Raw genomic sequence first — 17,398 nt, forward strand, 5'->3', positions numbered from 1 at the left:
GAAAACCAAAAGAAAACTCTTGACCATTGAATCTTATAGTCACATGAAATGTAAAAATGTATAAAATTCCAATTTACATTTATATGCTTGCTGAAGAGAAACATTATAGGATGAGCAATGAAGACCTCAAGCACAAAAATATTTTATGTAAGCATAAAAGTCTATGGAGAAAGTGGAATAAAAATAGAAGTTCAAGTAGGAAAAGAAACTTGTAAAATTTCCCATTTAGAGATAAAGTGGTTCATGTCTTTTCTGATGGTGGCTGAATATCAAATCTTTAACATTTGGGATTCCATTAGATACACTTGGTAAATATAATGATTTAAATTGTAAATTATAATTATTTTCAGTACACCAGCAATTACATCCCTTGTAACTATTTAAATATATGCTAAAACATAACAAATTCCACCTTAAGAATACATTAAAAGGCAAAAAAAAATTTAATTCTTTTAGGAATTTTGAACAAATATTTTGGAAAACTGCTGATTTAGATATCTAACAACATCACACTGCAAAACCTGGCTATGTCTATGTCTGACAGAGAGACATGCTTGCAGACTCCCTTTACTTCCTCCAATTTTTCTCTGATTCTGCTGCCTCCACTTCCCACCATCCCTCACAGCCCCTCCTATCCACTCTTGTTTCCCAGACAGACTCAACTCCTTCTCCAGTAATTTTTTTTTTCTTCATATGGTACTATGGTACTATGATGGCATAGTACCATCAATTAGGCTGAGGACAAATTCTTCTCTTCCTGCTTTTGTTCTGGAGATGTTCTCTTTCTAGACATTCGCCATTGGTTTCTTCTTTCTTTATCTTGGATCTTACTGGTCCTTTGCTCTCTCAGGTAAAATTTTGAATTGACTTCTCAAGTTCTGAAGAAACAGCAAAGAAGCCTGTTGGAATTTTTTTATCAGAATTGTATTGACTTTAGAAGAAACTTACGTGAGCATTTCCTATCCATGAACATCATGTATGTTGCAAATGTAGATCTTCCTTAATGTCTTTCAGTAAAAGCTTTGTACCTTTTCCATAGAGGTTTTACGTATCTCTTGTTCCATATATTTTTGGATTCCTTATATCTCTTCTTGCTGCTGTAAATAATTGCTTTAAAATATGTCTTCTGTTTGTGGCTAGTGTATAAAAATAACCCCGATTTGCTTTAGTTGGTATTATATCCAAATACCAGTTGATCCTTGATAACTTAAATTCTCTTATTATTTCTAATAAATGGTAAGTTTGCAGAGGGCAGGGGGTGGTATTCCATGTAGACAACTAAGTGTGAATTTTAACAATTTTGTTTCTTTCTTTTCTAATTCGTATTATTCTTACCTGACCTACTGCAGTGGCTAGGACAAGCAGCTCATACAGTGTTAAATGGGAACTGAGAAAGTGAACATGCTTGTCTTCTTCGTGATTTTAAAGGAAATGTTTCTAATGTTTAACCACTTCTTTATCTCACTACATATACATCTTGTTACTTTGGATTTATGGCCTTCATTTATAAGCATTAACTCTTTAAAAATTGCCTCTCCTGTGTTCTCTCTGTCCTGTCATTTAGGGACTACAATTAGATGTAAGTCTTATCCTATTGTAAATCTTATCCTATTGTAAGATGTAATCTTATCCTATTTCTTCATCTCCTAACCACTGTTTTATATTCTCCATTTTCGTGCCTCTTTGTGGCTGTATTCTGAGTATTTTTTCCATCTTCCTATTTATTTATCTGAGTCTAATTTTCCCTTAAATTTAACCACTGAGTTTCTTTCTTTCAACAATTATATTTTTCATTTATAAGAGGTCTACTTTTGTTACTGTTTTATATCTTCCTTGTCACTTTGGGTAATCTTTTGTTGCCTGAGCATTCATCCGATTCTATTTTTAATTTATTTCAATATTTTTCATAATTGACATTCTGTATCTGGTCATTTAATATTTGTGATTTTTGAGGATACTAATTTATGTTTCCACTGACATTTACTCATGGTGACTTGTTTCCTTGTGTTCTGTAACCTTACATTGAACTTTCGAAGGTAGCTAACCTCAACTTTCTTCCAAAGAAGATTTGCATAAGCTTTTGCTGGGATCCATAAGGCCCTAGAAATGGGAGACCATTTAGCCCAAATTCCTAGGTTTAATATCAAAATCTCAGGTGCAGGTCCTTCTAGTTGCCACTGGCAGAACAAAACCGCATGTGTATGTGCATAGCATGTGTGCCGGTATAGCTTATAGCTCCATTTTCAACTCCTGGTTGTTTTGTTTATTTTGGGGTTCTTTTGGTTGTTTGAGTTCTTTAAAAGATATTTCTTCTTTCCTGAGATTTTAGCAATGCTACAAAAGTTAGACTTTATGGAAAATTTATGTTTTACACAAACTTGTTCAATAATAAGAAGAACCACAGTTCATGAAGACTGCCATATTGCTGATACAGAAGTCCAGAGGAAAGAGTATTTTAAACACCAAAAATATAAGAAGTATATAATATTCTGCACTGCAGTCTTAAACTGCACACATTTGGTCTTAAGGGAAAATTGCTATATTATCTTTGTTTTTCTCCTACCACCTGAAAAAAGTTGTTCAGGGTCCCAGTAAGGTTACCATTGTTCACCTTTGTACAAAGATGAAATTTTTCAGAAGATAGAACAAAGAGCAATGGAGAATAAATAAATTGGAAAGCCCCTTGTAGGTCTAATAAAACAAAACAAAACAAAACAAAAAAAACCTTTTCTCTCCCTTTGGGATAGAGGATTCTTAAAATACCTGCCCTCTGGGATTTCACACTTGCTATAGACAAAAGTGTTGTGTCTCCCATTTTTCTCTTTTTTTTTTTTTTTTTTTTTTGGAAGTTGCCCTGAACATGTTTCACCAGCGTATACTGGGTGTTTGGCAAGCAGATGACTTGCCCTTTTAGTTTAAAGTTTTTTTTTGGTTCAAGAGGAACCACAGCAGACATGAAGCACATTTCTCTGTGATGTAGGGACTACACTGTAGTCTCATCCATAGATCCTGTTCTTTGTGTTTGCCCTCCTCCCTAAATGTCACTTTTTGGGTTTTCTTCTTCAGGGAGGGTGAATATGTATTGCCTATAGGAAGGAGAATGGATTGAATACTTGGTACCTTGAAAGACTATTGTAATTGGTGACATTCACAGAATACTTCTAATCTGGTTCATTTCCTCATAGGTTTGCCCACTTGCAGTTAGCCATGACTGTGAGGCATGCTTTGGCTGATGAACCATGAATAGAAGTGTCTGTATAGTAACGTTAAGAGCAAGTGCGCAATTTGCTACAATTTTGTTTCCCTCTGTCCCAGGGACAAGCAACTTTCCAGGTAGTGGATGGTACAATATCCTGGGTTGCAGAGGGACAGAACTAAAGAGAGCCCCAGATATCTTGTGATAGACATGTGTTAAGAGCAAGAGATATGTCTTTGCTGTTTTGAGCCTCTGGGGGCAATTGTTTGTTGCAACAGAATCATGTAGGCCACCCTGACTTATGCAAGTACAAAACCGAGAGACAGGATTTAAAGTATAGTCTTTGGGGATCCCTGGGTGGCGCCGTGGTTTGGCGCCTGCCTTTGGCCCAGGGCGCGATCCTGGAGACCCGGGATCGAATCCCACGTCGGGCTCCCGGTGCATGGAGCCTGCTTCTCCTTTTGCCTGTTTCTCTGCCTCTCTCTCTTTGTGTGACTATCATAAATAAATAAAAATTTTTAAAAAATTCTTTAAAATAAATAATAAAATAAAGTATAGTCTTAGACCTGCCACCTAGTATCCACCTGCCGAGTTGCTTGGTGTCTCTAAACCCAAGTTCCTTCACCTGTCACGTAGGACTGATCATTCTTCCCCTGTCTGCTGCACAGGCTTGGTTTTGGTATCCAACATTTGTGAAGGTGTCTGAAAAATGTAAAGGAGGTGCAAATATATCCCAGTAGTATAATTAACAACATTGAATTGGTTTATTCCAATCAATATAAGGCCAATCCCAAGAAGAAGATGTTAAGGAAGTTATGAAAACCCGAGAAGTAAATCAGTTAATAGTGTAATGAAGACTGACCATTTCAGCATGAACTAATGACATGTCCATCTAAAATATCTAAATATACCTAACTCTGGGACACGAACAAGGGGTAGTGGAAAGAGAGGTGGGTGGGGAATTGGGGTGACTGGGTGATGCTCACTGAGGGGGGCACTTGGCAGGATGAGCGCTGGGTGTTATGCTATATGTTGGCAAATTGAACTCCAATAAAAAAATAAAAAATAAATAAAAAATAAAAAATAAATAAAATAAAATATCTAAATAGCTACACACACTTTATTTTGCAAGCATAAACTTCTTTAAAAAGTCTTTAATGCTTTTGAAATTTTATTGTAAGTTAAAGAATTAAAACTAAGAAAAATAAAACCCAAGGTAATTTTGGAAGAAAAAAAGTTTATTTTGTGGCCTTAAAAATTATATTTTTTTGTGTATGTGATATCAAGGTGATCATGAAGTTGGCTTGCTTACTGTAAGTTCCAGAGCCAAGCAAGCCTATTAGACTGCTTTATTTCCAAACTTCTTCAGCTATTTCCTCACCACAAAATTTCGAGTTGTTGGAGTTGACCCTGGTCTTCCATCAAGAGTGCCACATTAGAAAGAATAAATTATAAAGTCTTATAAAAATACCCTTCCTATTATTTTCTGAAAATGAAAGGCAGGAAAACATCCTGTGACCACTTTCCAGAGTTTTTGAGCCGATTTGGCAGCTGTACACTACTAGTTCACAAAGACCATCAACTGAACACTAAAATTGTTCATGAGAAGGAACTCCAGGTCTTACAGGATTGTTGTTTTTGGCTTGTCATTTGCTGAATTATGAATGGCCAGGCAGGTAGGGCAGGCTCCATTTAATTCTGTAAAGTGCTGTGTTGACTGGTGCTATCACAATAATGATGATGATGTGTAATGAATAATTATACACGAAAATCTGAGCTCCTTCTTACATGTAAGACACCTGGATTGGATTACTTATCTCTGTCCTTACCAGTTTTCAATGGGAAATCTAAAAGATTTAGAATTCATTTTGAGCTGTATAAGCTTTCCTGACTAGTTATGCTCCAATTAAGTGTTAAATAATAGCTAATGCTAGATGAAAGCTTACTTATTGATGACCACTGCTCTAATTTTTTCCATTTGTTAACTCTGCCATGAAGATAATTTCATTTATTCAAACCATTTCTTTATTACTTACAGAAACCATTCATTTATAAAACATGCACTAAATTCTTCAGCCGAAATACATAAAGTATAAGATAGTGTATAGTATCAATAAGAAACTTTGTCACCAAAAACAAACAAACAAACAAACAAAACTTGTTGTCACTTGTGACTCAAATACCATGGTTCTGACTTCTTGAAAGGATACTTATGTAGGTTTGAGGATATAGTCATCAGATATACATCTTTATTTTTTTATGTCCTAACAATATCTTCATCATTTGGAGTTTCAATTCTTTGTTTTGTGGATGTTGTGATAACAATGTCCCTCCTTCTCCCTAACATGGTATAAATAAATTCTGAGATTTTACCTGCAAGTTTAATGTGTCTTCCTTAATGTGTAACACTAAATACTTTGAAGAATTCACATACTAATCATATACTGGATTCATATTTTAAAAGTGTCTAATGAAAATATTCTTTTAAAATGCTGTACCTAGGGGCAGCCCCAGTGGCCCAGCGGTTTAGTGCCACCTTCAGCCCGGGGTATGATCCTGGAGACCGGGGATCAAGTCCCACATCGGGCTCCCTGCACGGAGCCTGTTTCTCCCTCTGCCTGTGTCTCTGCCTCTCTCTCTCTCTCTCTCTCTCTGTGTGTGTGTCTCTCATGAATAAATAAATAAAATCTAAAAACAAAAAAATGCTGTACCTAGGGAAAATACTCATATTAAATAGAAAAGAAAACTGGTGATCTCCCTGCTGAAAGAATTTTCCTCCCAATGCCCAATATCTCATTTTTCTGTATAGTTCTTATTTAATTGAATTCTACCTTGCTTCCTTGCTTAATACTTTCTTATGATCAGGCTAATAATAGAAATTACATACAAAATTATATGTATTTTATTATCTAAGTTGTAATTAGTTTCCACTTTTGGACATATTGATGAAAACTAAATTTGGCTCTATTAGCTGTGTTTCAAATTCATAAAATTAATAAAATTACAAGAATGGCTATGGAAATCTGGATTATCATAAATTGCTTTTTAACATAATGCAGTGTTAACAAAAATGAGTTGTGTAAGTTGAAAGTATCTGTAGAAGTAAAAAAATACTTAAAATGCCCTTAATGTATCTTATTGATTTTTTCCTAGATCTTAACTCATTAGAGGAAACAAATTATTGGTTAAGCATTTAACCACCTTTTTATTACTCAACAAGATATTTCCCCTGAAAAAAATTTGATTGTCCAAGAAAATTCATTTTAATGAATGGCAGATTGGATTTGTTAAAAGATAGAAGATTTTACTGGGTATATTTTGAATACGAGAATGGTTTAGTAATTATCACCAAGTGTACAAGGCAGATGCTATGCTATATTTTTCTAAGGTATAGAATTAAATCTATTGTAAGCAATGTTAGCAAAAAAAGGTCTGGGTGGATGGCTTCTTTATGGTTTAATCAGGTCAGAATTTTATAACTATTGGCAAAATGTATTATAGAATTTTCAGAGCAAAGAAGATTTAATCATTAAAATTTTAGAAATTAGAACAAGCTTTAGAGAATATCTACATAGTTCTATTCTGCAGTTTTGTAGAAGAGAGTAGAAACAATGTAATCATTATAAAACATAAAAATAACAAAAGAATTTACTGCTTATTAAGTACCTTTAATATACTACTGGGGTATACTGATAATCTCTTTTTTTTTTAAGATTTATTTATTTATTCATGAGAGACACAGACTGAGAGAGAGGCAGAAACATAGGCAGAGGGAGAAGCAGGCTCCTGGCAGGGAGCCCGATGTGGGACTCACTCCCAGATCCCGGAATCACGACCTGAGCGGAAGGCAGGCGCCCAACCACGGAGCCGCCCAGGCATCCCTGATAATCCCTTCTAAAACATCTTTGGTAATATGATAAATTTCCAGCTTTTATTTCTTATGTATTTGTATAAACATTGATAATACTATATGGCATGATATACAATTCCAACATATGATAAAAAAATTCACACAGTTGTTTTCTGATGTGGCCTTTTCCATGACAACATTTACTTCAGGACCTGAATTGATTGTTAATGATGAACTACCGCAATATTTATTTTTTCCATCATTTCAATACTGCTTACAGTATTGGCAAGAGTTCATCCACGTTCCAATACATGGTCTCCCCAAAGGCCATCTCCATATGTTTATCTTGCTAGGACAACATCAAAGGTTCTTACTCTGGTTTGTCTTTCCAACTGTGAGCCTAAAAGTTATTAGTGCTGTCGGACAGGCAGACAGTTAAATGGAGAGATAGAGGGTGAGAAAAAGAAAAGATGCTCAGCACTGAAGATCCTACCAAGCTACTTGTTTTCCTGCCTCCAAGATCCAATTGTCATAGTTTGGATAAGACAAGACAGTAATCAACCAGGGGCTCAGTGGTTGTGACAGTTGCAATGTCTTTTAAATGAAGTGCTTCCTTGATTGCACTATGCTATAGCTGTGCCCACCACAGAATAAATATAGTCCTTCGTCCACTGAGAAAGTAATTTTATTTCTTCTTTGTAGTAGCAGAAATTTTTCTCTTCATATATAAACCAAGATCTAGCTTTTAAGATAAAGCTCTTGAACAATAGTCACATTTTCCTGTCTAAAGCCAAGAGTCAGCCTCAATGCTGTTGAATTTATTTGCAGGTTTTTTTGGACAAAAGTTGGAAGTATAATCAAATGTACAATTTCATCTGTTGAATATAATGTCTCTAATTTTTCAGATGAAAAATACAACAAAAAGCCTTGCCACCTCCACCCTCAGCCTCAATACTCTCATATACTTTGTAACATTAAATAATTTTTTAGGATCATCATTATTTATTTCTGTGGCTACATTTCAAAACTTAAATTAACAAGATTAATATCAAAAGGTTATACAACACTAGGTAAAATGTCAGCCTGATGCCATAGTAATTAATTTAAAAAATGAGACTACAAATTTAAAACTGTTATTATGTTCATCATATTTATGATGGTATGAATAAAGTTATTCATTCTAGAATGTTAACAAGATATCTTTCATGTATCATTAAAATAACTTATGTCAAATACTTGGCTAAATTATTGAAGTACTTTCGATATTAATAATTTCATACAAATGTCTAGCAAGAATAACCAGTCAAAATTAATTAATGATCAATTAGGATAGATTATTTCTCTTGGCTCTCAATTGCTTTCCTAATAATCAACTTGCTTTTTTCTAAAATAGGTCAGTCAGCAATAAGTCTTAGTCATTTCACACTTCTATTTTTTAATAAACCAAAACTGTATAAATAAGTGATTCTGCTGTAAGTTGTTAATCCTTATGGATATTATAAATCATGTTTTCATCCTTTAAATTTGATGTGCTCATTTTCTCTTTAATTATTGTATACTAATGTGATAATACTGCAGTAATTTTATTAGTTCTACTTCTAATATATTTTATGAAAATTGATTTATTCTACAATTAATGATATTTGACTTCAGAGCACAAACATTCCTCTCATTATTAAACTATTGATTAGGGGAAAATTATTTTCAAGATGTTTAGCTAAAAGTATAAAAGGGTACATAAACATCTTTCATTTTTTAATTATTTTGTACCCTGGTTTCAATTTTTGTGACTCTATGTTTGCTATACAAATCTCTTATTAATTTAAGCTAGAACCCAAGAGATTAAGAATCAAATTATTTGACTTATCTTTTAGCAGAAGATATAATATCAGCAAGAAACATGTTACCTGCAAGCTATAGTAAAGAATAAGAATCTGAAATATCGATTAAGAATAAGTCTTAATTCTTAAGAATTAAGTCTTTGACTCATAGGCATGTCGAAGAGATGGTAGATTTCTGACAAGGGGTTAAGCTCTTGTATGGTTACTGTATTTGAGAAATGTCATTCTCTCTATGTATTTATAGAATTTACCACTTCATTTAGCAATTGCTAAGTTACAGGTGAACATTAAAATAGAAAAATGTGAAAATAACTGCAGAATTAAGATAAACAGAATTATTAACCTGAAAACACAATTCTTGAAAATTCTAACCAATTATTCTTAATGTTAAATTTATCATTTAACTTAATTGGAGCCAATTCCTTTTTTACCTACATTACTGAGAAGTAATATGTATCTTCCCAATGGCTTTGATTTCATAGCTTATGTGCCTACTCTTAAATTATTTCTATGGACCTTAGTATACTAACTAAATAATGTGCTTATGAAAGCATTCCATTTTTTTGTTTTCTATGCCTTCTAAATATTCTCCCCACTTAAAAATGGAATTGAAATCTGTTTGCTTGGGTACTACTTAATCTTTTCAGTAGTTCCATGATATAAAGTATGAATTAGAGACTTTACATATAATAATAACAGCAGGTGCAGCTAATATTTACTTGGTATTTTCATTCTGCAGTGATGATATTTAGGGTGATATATGTTCTATCTTATTTGATCCTCACAGCTCTGAGGCAGGTGAATACATGAGAGGAAGGGAGGAAGACTCACAAATTAAGTATCTTGCTTAATTCACACAACTAATAAATGGCCAACCTGGCTGGGACTTAAACCAGGTCTGTTTGACTCTAGAGCCTACTACACTACCTTTCCCCTTGTGATAGAAGAGAAGAGAAGAGAAGTACAATAGGAGAGCCTGTGTCTGATAGGGTTAGAGCCATATGTTTTTTTGCTATAAAGAAAAAAAATGTCAAAACTCTAGTTTCTACCACAGACACCACTCTCAAACTTGGTAAGATTCAACTGGTTAGGAGAGGTGAAAAGTATGAGGAGAAGTGAAGAGAGCTTAGAAACTATGTGTCCCTGAAAGAAGGAAACCCCAGATCAGGCTCCAAGATCAGGATGACCTAGGACTCACTCCTGGATAGAGATTGGAGAAGCAGTGAGGCCTCAGAGAAGGGATGCTTGTCTCAGTAAGTAAATGTGCTGGAAAAGGGATCAACAGTTTCCCTCACCTCTTTGTAGGAGTGGAGAGGATCCCCGCACCCCCTTCCATGCCCAGAGGGACAAGTCCTTGCTAGCCCTCCCAGAACCCAGCATAGCTTGGGAGCAGCATGTGGATCCCTGCATGCCTCAAGAGTGGCACTGGGGTTGCAGAAAGAAGTGGACCTGAAGGGACCTTGCAGTGAGGGCACATCCTCACTCAGCAACTGGTGGGAACCTGTCATTAAGGAGCAGACAAGATAGTAGCCATCTCAGCAGATGCCACTGAAAGTTGAAGTTCCTGGAGCCACACTGTACAAGTCACACTGTACAAGATGGCCACCCCAGGGAGAGAGCAAAGTTGAATCAACAGATCACCACAGGATGAAAATGTTGAACTTATTAGAAGTATGTAGACCCTGTTCACATAAACAGAATCTTTAAGAAGCTGAAACAAGGATTGCTTTTAATTCCTATGGGTCACCCAAGTGTCACCCAAGATTGAAGGATTTACTTGATTTCATTCTTTTGTTATTTAATCCATGACATCATTAGCCTAAGGATTTTAAATATTCATTTTGCCAATTTGAGGGAAAAGGGTGGTTTCTGATTATTCATTGTTCATCCGTGCCCATCATCCATTCTCTGCCCTTATCCTGGGCTGTGTTGTGGAGGCTGACCCCTGTGACCCGCATCTCCCAAGCTCCTTTGCTGCTGGCCTCTGGTTGGTTCAGCCAGAAGGAGGCACTGGTAGTAGTTGAAGGATGGGGGACTAGAGGGGTCTGTGTTTCTTCCTCCTTCCTTGCTGCTTTGAGTCCTTGCTGTATGCCTACTTCAAGACTCCAACTGCCTTTGGGTTTCAGTAGTATCACTTCTTCTCTTTACCTTTCTAGGCATAGGGACACCAATGGCTTCCCCTGTTGCTAGACCTTAGGTACCTCACTATGGCTGGTCGTTTCCCTTCTCTCAGCTCATATCTCAGGGAGAAGGCCCTTCATTAGAATCTCTTCAATCTTCCTGAGTTGACTTCTCTTCTCTCCAGGTATCCTGACTGATATTTTTAAAGTTTGAATTTAGAGTGTCTTGGTAGGAGCTAATAAAGATTCAGGTGAGAACTAAAGCTTCCATTACCTTAGTAATAGTCTGGGCACATGGTTGTGACCAAACCAGATGTAATTCTTGGCCTGATAGGGCTCTAAGATGGACTAAAATGTCTAATGTATAAGGCTTCATTCCTCCTTCATTCCTTCACCACCAGATGTGGTCCTGCCTCAGATACACCTGGTATGTTTGTTCAAAGCTGATTGCTTTGACAATTCTTTCCACATGGACATTGATGTTCAAACTTCTTGCTCTAACACCACCATTTGTTTTCAAATGTATAAACAATGTGACTTGATTAGCATAAAATTATTTTATTACATTTACAAACATTTCTATAGTATTACATTGATACAAAATAACAATAAACAAAATATTAATATTGGGCATTGATTGCAAGTTGCAGTCATAAAGTACTTTAAACACCCATGTCTTGGGCATGAGCTAGAAAACAATGAAAAAATTTGGATTCACATGAACTGTAATGGAAATTATACTGCTTTTCAACCACTCACCTTGTACTCTCAGGGTGTTTTTTATTTAACAAAATAGTGTTAACAGAAATAACTTCACTCTTAATCTTAGGAAAATCAAATTAGCATGCACATGTGGTAATACATAGGTAGATATTCAAATTGAGTTTTTTAAATGGCAGTTTTTAAAAGTAATTGGAAATTTTAAAACATTGATATTTGAATCAAATATTTCTGAAAGTACTTCTGTGGATCTCTAGGATCGGTAAAGGCCACCACCTGAAAACTACTATATTGGGCATGTGTCAGATTTTGCTCTACTTAATATAAGATAGCAACTTAACAATACTTAAGTTGACCAATAGAGCTGCCAAATGTAGATTAAAGCAAATGCATTGTGTTTTCTCTTGACAATAAACTTAGTAACTAATAAATCATTCAGTAAAAAAAAATTAAGCTGCTAGTATAAGGATGGTATATGAAGCTAAAATTGTTTAATTAAAAAAAAGATGTTTAAATATTCTAAAATTCATTATGGTGTATATTAAACATTATTCTAAGTAAGCAGAATAATTTAATGAATTCTCATGAATCCATCACCTGGGTTCAACACTATCAAATCATAATCAATCTTGCTTTATCTAAGTTGCTCCCTCCTTCCAGCTCCAGCCCTGATGAATTGGAAGCAGATATCAAACAGCATATCACCTCTTCTGAAAATATTTCAGTAGGCTCTATAAAAGACATAGGAACATAACCACAATCCTATAATTTAAATAATTCCTTACTGTCATAAAATATCCAGCCAGCAAATTCATAGTTCTCTTATCACGGCATAACATTTTTACATTGTATGAATCAAGGTCAAAATATGATCCATATATTGAAATTGATTAATACACTTCTTGAGTCTTTTTTTTTTAAGATTTTATTTATTTGAGAGAGAGACTTCATGAGCAGGGAGGAGGGGTAGAATCAGACTCTCAGCAGAGCAGGAAGCCAGAGGACACAGGGCCCAATCAATCCCAGGACCCATGCCGAAGTCAGATGCTCAACCAACTGAGCCACCCAGGTGCCTCGTTTTCAGTCTCTTTTAATCCCTTTTTTACTCTTTCCTACAATTTATTTGCAGAAAAGAAAGTAGATCATTTGATCTGCATAACTTCCCACAGTGTAGGTTTGTTGATTGCATGTCCCATTCTTCTGTCCTCTGAACTTCTTGTAAATTGGAGTAGGATCTAGACTAATAGTTCTCAATCCAGGCAGTTTTGACCCCAGAGGACATTTGTCAATGCCTGGAAACATTTTTGGTTGTCACAATGAAGGGGAGTTCTATTGGTATCTAGTGGGAAGAGGCCAGGGATGCTGTTAAACATCCTACAGGAAGTGGGTCAACCCCATTCCCCCAACAAAGAATTATCTGGATAAATTGTCAATAGTGCTAAGGTTGAGAAGCTCTGGAGGCCTGGTCGCATTCAAGTTTGATTTTATCCCCAACTTTTCTCAATTTGTCTATTTTTATCATCTTCATATTTTAGGTACTGATTGCACTAAAAAAATATTATGTCTAACATATAATTTGAATTACATCATAGATTTAAAAAATATTGGAATGACTTTAGAGAGACTTCTAAACTACAGTTAGGATTGGCCTTTATCTTAGTTCCCTGATCAGATTATAGTTTTATTCACTAATCTATAGTTATACTCAGAAGAATTTAATATCTCTCTACATCATGGTTGGGGTACAAAGCTCATTTCTTAAATAATACTCATTCCTAATTAGTCCAGCTGTCCTTCTGATACCTATTTCCAGAACCCATTATGAAAGCTGAGGAAATGTAGTATTTACTAAAGTGCCTGAAAATTTTTGAGAAAATTAATACAAAAAGCAATAACAATTTGGCTCCTCATATGTACAGCTATAATTAAATTTGAAAATAAACAAGCCATCTGTCCTGGTTTTTGAAAAAATAAGGCAACATCATTTAGAAAAAATTGGAAAGAATATCTAATTTGCAAATGATTCAAGCCTTAAAAAGTTAATCACCAAAAAATGCACTAAAGAAATAAAATTTTTACTGAAAGCAGCCTAGTTTTTTTGTGCATGCGAAGAGAAGAACATTTCTGAGTCCCAATTCTGCCAGTCATCTGAGTTCAGCTTTTATGTGTCTATGCTCTTTGGTCTTTTTCTGTAAAAAAATTTTTAAACAGTGAGCAATGGAATGACATGCATTTACAGAATGTGTGGTGGATGAAAGAGCCCAGTAATCTTAAATTCTGAAAATATTTTTATCTCAACAATTGAAAACAAGATAAAGATGAAGAACCCTATGAAATATTAACTGATCTTATGCTGAAATTGTCCCAAAACTCTATTTGTGAAATATCAGCTCAGTTATCTTCTCAGTAAATGCGTGAGTGGTCTACTTAACACATGGCAATGTCTGAGTCACCTATATGAAGATATGGACAGCAAACTCATATTCTAAAACTGAACAATCTTTATAATTTTTATTTCTTTGGTAATAGCACACTTATCTATAAGAAATTTCTCTTAAATGTTTTAAGATTTATAATAAGATAATTTTTTAAAATGAAATATTTTATTGGGCATAATTGGTTGCAAAGGACAGAAGCTGATTCAAAGTAGCTTAAAAAAATGAACTATTTTTCCTCAGGTACTTGGAAAATCAGTGTAGTAGACCCTACTAATGGTCACCCCCTGTCCCCAACATCCCACCCCAAACCATTCTTTCACTTGCCAGAAAGGCCCATCTCTCACTGGGCAGGTCGAAAGTGACCTACCCAGCTTCCCAACTTCCCTTGTAGCTAGAGTATGGGCATGTGACCTAATCCTGGCCAATGAGATACTAAAAGTCAACTTGGAACCCCCAAAAGGACTTTTCTTTGCTATTTTTAGTCATGGCTGCGTGAGGATGTGATGCTGCCATGGTTACGCAAGAGATGTGGGGCAAATCTGGAACAATCTACCCCTGAACTCTTTGTTAGCTGAAATGCAATGATCACTTCTATTGCAATGTTTTGTTATATGTAGCCAAAGGCATTGTAATTGATAATACTGATTCCAGGTATGGTTAGGTTCAAAATAATGAGGGATACTATCAAATGTTTATCTGTTTTTCCCCACAACTCTTTTTCTCTCAGTGTTGGCTGCACTCTCAGGCTCTAGGTAGTGGCCCCAGACAGTTATAAACTAACATCAAATTTACTGATACCAGTTTTACCTTAAGGAGAATTTTCTCCAAAAGAGTTTCCAAAGCGTTCTAGGATTTAGTGAGATTCATCTTCTTGAGTTCTATACAATTTCTCCAGCCAAAGACATGAGATAGTGACTAGGTCTCCTGAGACCACTGGAGCTGAAGGTTGATTCCACCCGACACAACCACACACTATTTCCCAATAATGCTAACTGACAATGAAAATGGATCTTATATAGACAAGCAAGACAAATATGCAACAAAAAGTCCAAAATTTTGGTGCAATAATAAAAATAAATGTTTACATGGGACACCTGGCTGGCCCAGTTGGTGTAGACTCTTGACCTCAGGGCTAGGAGTGCAAGCCCCATGTTGGGTGTAGAGATTGCTTAAAAAATAAAATCTTAAAAATAAATGTTTATATTGCCTAAGCATAGAATGTATAGGGGAAAATGTAGTCTTAGAAATAAGACTATAAAAAAAAGAAGAAGAAGAAAGGAGGAGACTATAACTATTGAATGAAACTTTTAAATACATAGATCATTAAGATCCTAATATTTCTGGATATCATGTAGGCACTGAAGATACAGAAAGTCAGATGCGCAATACCTGTCCTCCCAGTCTAATGAAGGAGGAAAAGGAAATCAGCGATTACTATGTAGCAGACAGGTGTCCTGCGTATTGTGTATCGTGGTCTTACAAAGGAGTGGCAGAGGCAGGGTGAGGTGAAAGCTTCCACAAAACTTTCCAAGAATTGGTAAGATGACGACTGTGTTTTAGAAAGTTGAAATGGTGAGAACTTCCTGAGCAAAGTCAGAAGCAAGTGAACTCTTGGTTCCTATGCTGGATCCTAGGCTACTTCCAACTCCGCTGGTGGCCTTCCACAAGCTCTCTGGCCTCTCTATTCTCTCATCAGGAGATAAACAGGGAGTGGGTTGGGAAGCAGGGAGAGTAGATAGAGTAGGACTTTTCCAAGATTCTGTACAGATTAAAATGGATTATTCTATTATGTTATGAATATCTCCAATGGGTATGAAAAAGGCCAAAAAGCGAGGCCTTTTAATTTTGACCCATTGTGAAATTGACAACTGACCCAGTTTTCTAATTATTGCCAAAAAAAGACCTGATTTTAATACTGAATAATCAGAGTCATCACGTTTGGAAAATGTTCCCCTAAAATTAACTGCCTTTTAGTTAACAACCCATTTTCTAGGGATACATTTAGCTCTTTTTTTCCTCCCAGTGAGTTCACCAAAAAAGCTATGTTTTTAAAGTTACAAGTTCATTTAGTGCTTTCCTAAGTTGTGTTGTTTTGACCATACTCATTTCTTTTTAAGACTAAAGCTCTCTTGATCTTCCTTTGAGTCTTCTAGGACCCATTCATACTCATTTACTATAATTATTGTGAAAATCTGCATTACGAAGCCCCCACTGAATAGTACAGTAAAGTTCAGAAAATGAAATGGAGAAAGTGAGGGAACAGACCTTACCTAGGGAGGTTAAAGTTGAGGAGAGAAAATTTCCCCTGAGACACGTCCTATCATGAGAGGATAACCTGTGTCAGACTACTGATCATCCTGAACTTAACACCTATACTTCTTTTAAAAAATCACTTTATCTCTTAGTATCTTTTATTTAATAAATACACATTCACTTAAGTCCTCCTCTTAAAAATGTACATATTTCAAAATGTGTCCTAATGTTCATATTTACTTGGAATAGACCTATATGTATACACATCTTGAATTTCATCTTAGAAAGCATCTTGCCAAAAAAAAAAAAAATTTAAAGAAAGCATCTTGCCCTTTAGGAATGAAGGAGATTCTCATCTCTTTTCCATCTTTTCACTTCTATAAACCACATTGATAGCAATGGAAAATTCTAATGTCTATTTAAAGCCACTTCTGAGCATGATGGAGAAGCTAATATTTGTTGATAAATGTTGGAAGATTTCAGTTTTGAGGCTTAGCATTTTTAGTGTCCTATACTGGAAGATTTCAGTTTTGAGGCTTAGCGTTTTTAGTGTCCTATATTTCTCAGTAGATTCAGGAAGTTATATTCAAGAAAGGAAGCCCTTATTATGCTTCTGTTATTCTTTCAGAAATTACAGTGGAAGGAATAGAAATGAGCTTTGGAAATATTTGAAACCATATAGATCTATTCTCTCACTATGGACCTGTTTATTTCAAAGTTTGACAGCAAATCTGTAAGAAAACAACAATGTCATACATATTAACTGTGTGGTACATTAATTTAAGAATATTCATTATGACAAGTAATGAGAGGAACTGAACGCTCTATTTGTTTAAGTGATCAGAAAACTCATTTGGAGGAATAATGGGCTTTCTCTGGGAGTCTGACATAGGAAACTATGGGAGGGCTCATGCAGCTTATTTAAAGTATGTCTTTGTATTTGCTTTTATTGGAAAGTTTCAACCTTTTGTAGATGAACC

At 35.3% G+C, this 17,398-nt stretch overlaps 1 long non-coding RNA gene across 2 annotated transcripts in view; it reads left to right on the forward strand.

The window, feature by feature from the left end:
• The window catches only part of LOC144312239 (uncharacterized), a 57,614-nt gene that overhangs the window by 5,696 nt on the left and 34,520 nt on the right, over positions 1-17,398 (forward strand). Inside the window, exon 2 of one of the 2 annotated variants that reach the window (XR_013377734.1) lies at positions 6,910-7,104. The exons of the other annotated variant lie outside the window; for it this stretch is intronic. This is a non-coding gene — a long non-coding RNA (uncharacterized LOC144312239). The remainder of the gene's footprint in view (positions 1-6,909; positions 7,105-17,398) is intronic. 2 annotated transcript variants of the gene reach the window in all.

Source organism: Canis aureus, chromosome 4, assembly GCF_053574225.1.
Source record: "Canis aureus isolate CA01 chromosome 4, VMU_Caureus_v.1.0, whole genome shotgun sequence".
In the NCBI taxonomy this organism is placed as follows: domain Eukaryota; kingdom Metazoa; phylum Chordata; class Mammalia; order Carnivora; family Canidae; genus Canis; species Canis aureus.